The following is a 3834-nucleotide window of genomic DNA, read 5'->3' on the forward strand; positions in this document are numbered from 1 at the left end:
TAGGGTTCTCAGGCATAAATTAGTCGCTCGGTGGAATAATTTTTCTTCGGCAAAAAAGATATCTCTGAAAGAATATGCTTTGTGCACCTGGGTTTTGGCCACGCTGTGACTCAAGAGTGCTGGACTGGATGGGCCTTTGGCCTGATCCAACATGGCTTCTCTTACGTTCTTATGTTTGTAAGATTCCTGGACCCATGTTAGATTTCATGTGATCCTTCAGTCTTCCATAGATATTCACTAATATAATTTTATGGCTTGTGACCTATGGAATCCCCCCCCCATATATATTTAAATTTCTCAATTTTATTCATGCAGCATGATCACTGACAAATCTCAAGAGCAAAAAAAAAAATGTAAAGCAGATGACACTACTCTTTTTCTGTAGCGCTCTCTCTGTGTGCATATGCCTTGTTCCGTAGGCTTGATTCAGAAATATCCCAAGTGTTCCAGGAGAGTGCCTTGCCTTGGTTTCAGACCACAGAGTGCTTTGGAAGTTCCTCTGCTCCTTCAACAACTGTGCTTTTGTTCATGTGTGCATCTGTGGGCGTGCGTGTGCATGCGTGCTAACCCGTGGGGTCGAAAGAAATGCTCTTGTACATATCCAATGTAAATTAAAACGATTAAATCGAATAACAGTTTTTCCCCCCGGAGGCCCCATGTGTGATGAATAAGTATGCTTAATTCTGTTAATGTCTGGTGTGAATCTTTTTTTAATCTCTTAGCATTAAAAATATATCTGCTCCGGTATTTAAAAAAAAAATGTTGGCCTGCTTAGGGAACACTCACAAAAACTGAAGGCAGGAATTTGGAGGACACATCTTGAAAAAATGAAATCGGAGATAACGGCAGTCCCTGCTTGCCAATACCCTGTATCCACTGAAAGTGGTCACCACTAAGTTCTACAAAATAAGAATACATTTATTTATTTACTTACATAATTCTCCTCTCCTCCATTTTATCCTCACCGCTAGATTAGGCTGAGAGAGTGTGACTGGCCCCAAGGTCATCCCGTAAGCGTCCATGGCAGATTAGGGATTTTTTTGTTGTTGTACCAACACAGCTGTCCACCTGAATCTATCTGTTGAGATGTGTTCTCTCATTGGAAACAAAACCTAGATGGGGGGGGACAGTTTTCGTGAGAGAATGAGGTTCTTTTGCTGTTCGCATGGTAGGGTTCTCAGGCATAAATTAGTCGCTCGGTGGAATAATTTTTCTTCGGCAAAAAAGATATCTCTGAAAGAATATGCTTTGTGCGCCTGGGCTTTGGCCACGCTGTGACTCAAGAGTGCTGGACTGGATGGGCCTTTGGCCTGATCCAACATGGCTTCTCTTACGTTCTTATGTTTGTAAGATTTGAACCTGGGTCTCCCGGATCCTAGCCTAGTAGCGTCATAAAGACTATAAAGTATCTGAAGTGAGCAGTGGCTCTCGAAAGCTCACACCCTGCCACAAATTCTGTTCGTCTTTAAGGTGCTCCGGGACTCTTGCTCTTGTCTACTGCTACAGCCAGACTAACATGGCTACCCATCTTGGTCTAGATCCTAGTTGGACACTCTAAACATTGCACTGCTCTGGCTCTCCATCAGGGGTCGTTTCGTAGAAAAAGAGCTAGGGGAACTCATTAGCATAACTCATTAGCATATGCCACACACCCTGACATCACCGGACGTGTGTCATAAGGCCACACACCCCGCCCCCAACGGTCCCGGCCACCGCCGGCCTTGCAGCTCCACTGCCGAGCCCCATGAGGGGCCCGGCGGTGAACCTGCAAGGCCAGCGGGAGTGCAAGGAAGCCCCGCAAAGGCCCTCCCTGGCCCCAGGCAGGCAGGGGTGGGGAGAGGCAGGGAGGAAGCAACTTACCCTCCCTCTTCTCCTGCCTCCTCCTGGCTGAATGAGGGCCGGAAGCGGGAGGCGGGGCTTCGTCATGTGCCCCCCGTTCCTCACCCGGGGGAACTGCAATCCCCCGCGATCCCCCCCGAAATGACCTCTGCTCTCCATAAATGCAATGGCTCAGTTCAGACGTCATGTAAAAATAAATAAATATAAAACCATAGCCTATTTAAGCTAACTAGGGTTAGAGAGTTTGAGTGCACAGTTCTTTGCTAACTACGGTTAGGGATTTTCAAGACAGGATCTAACACTAGGCTCTGATTTACTGTCTTCTGAAGTTTCGTGTGTTGTCTGAAAGCAGACATCCTGGTTTAATCTAGGGATGCTGCAGATTTCTAACCCAGAGAGCTTTGACTTTTGAAACCTAAAAAAAGAACCACACCCCAATCTTGCTGGTCTCTCGGGGGCTACTAGACTCGAATCTAGCTCTTCTACTGAAGACCAACACCTGTACCCTCTGAAATGGCAAGGTTCATGGTGATCCTGTTTGGCGGACGAACATACCATGATTATTCGTGAGCCAAGATTCTGCTATGTTTGCTGCACCACCAGATGAATCGAGCAGCTTCCGAACAACTACAGCTAGGCTGGGGTAGCCATGCGGGGGGGGGGGGGGGCAGCGACAGTGGGGGTGGGGTAGCCAGAGGGCGCGGGAGGGGGGGTTTCCTTGAGGTGCAGATTCATTTCTTTTGTCTTGTGGCCTCTTTCACAGCTTACAGAGTAGGTGAAATCTGTTCTCCCCCACAGGGTTGTGGGTGGTCCAGGGGTGACACTTCCCATAAGGCTGTGCAAAAATGCACACGTGCACCTTGACAGCATAGAGGTATTTTTCTCCAAAAGAGTATTCAGAATCCCTGGCTGGAGTCTTTGGTCACTATTTATTCATATGACTGGCTGTCGAGCAGCATGCAACAGAGCGCTTGGGGGTGAGGGGAAATTAGAACTCTCATTGGGCTCCTTGAGAATGCCATGCATAAAACACGGCCAGTTGCAACAAACAGGAGTGTAAGGAAACACAAAAAGGACTCGGACAAACAGACTTGAACTGCTCATGAACAGCTAAACTGATTAATGAGAAAATGACTCCCTGTTCACAGCTGGTAAACGCAACTGGTGTCAGACAGGATCCCTAGTTCAGTCCTGGTGCTGCCCAGCCAGGCTACAGAGAGAAAGAAATGAAACACATGTGGAAGTTGCCTTTTACTGACCCAGACCATTGGTCGACCAAGGTCAGTATTGTCTAAGACTGGCAGCTGCTCTCCAGGGTCTCAGGCCGAGGTCTTTCATATCACCCACCACCTGGCCCTTTTAGCTGAAGATGCCGAGGATTGAACCAGGGACCTCCTGCATGGCAAAAGCAGAGGTTCTTCCACTGAGCCACTGCCCCTTCCAGAATTTGTCAAGGCACATCGGGATTGGAGTGATTGTGAGCTGAATCTTGGTTTCATCATTGTATTATTTTTGGCCACCGAGTCACAGCTGACTTATGGTGATCCTGTGGGGTTTTCAAGACAAGAGAGGGTTTGCCACTGCCTGCCTGTGTGTATCCACTCTGGTACTGCTTGGTGGTCCCCCCTTCCAAATATTGACCAAGGCCGACCCTGCTTAGTTTCTAAGATCTAAGGAGATTGGCCTAGCCTAGGCTATCCAGGTCAGGGCTGTTAATAAATGAGCCATCGTTAAAATACACCTTGTTTCAGCCAGGGCTATTTTTGGGCAGGAACGCACAGGAACGGAGTTCCGGCTGGCTCCCGAGTTGGCCACGCCCAGCAGGAACTCATTGGCATAATAGGCCACACCCAACAGCAGGAACTCATTAGGATTGGCTACATTAGGGGTGTGTGGCCTAACATGCAAAGGAGTTCCTGCTACAAAAAAAGGCCCTGGGTTTTGACAACAAACAAGGTCAACAGAATAAGAAGCAAAAGGTGGGTGTGGCTGGAT

The sequence above is a fragment of the Gekko japonicus genome, unplaced genomic scaffold (assembly GCF_001447785.1).
Source record: "Gekko japonicus isolate JY-2015 unplaced genomic scaffold, Gekko_japonicus_V1.1 scaffold1618, whole genome shotgun sequence".
In the NCBI taxonomy this organism is placed as follows: domain Eukaryota; kingdom Metazoa; phylum Chordata; class Lepidosauria; order Squamata; family Gekkonidae; genus Gekko; species Gekko japonicus.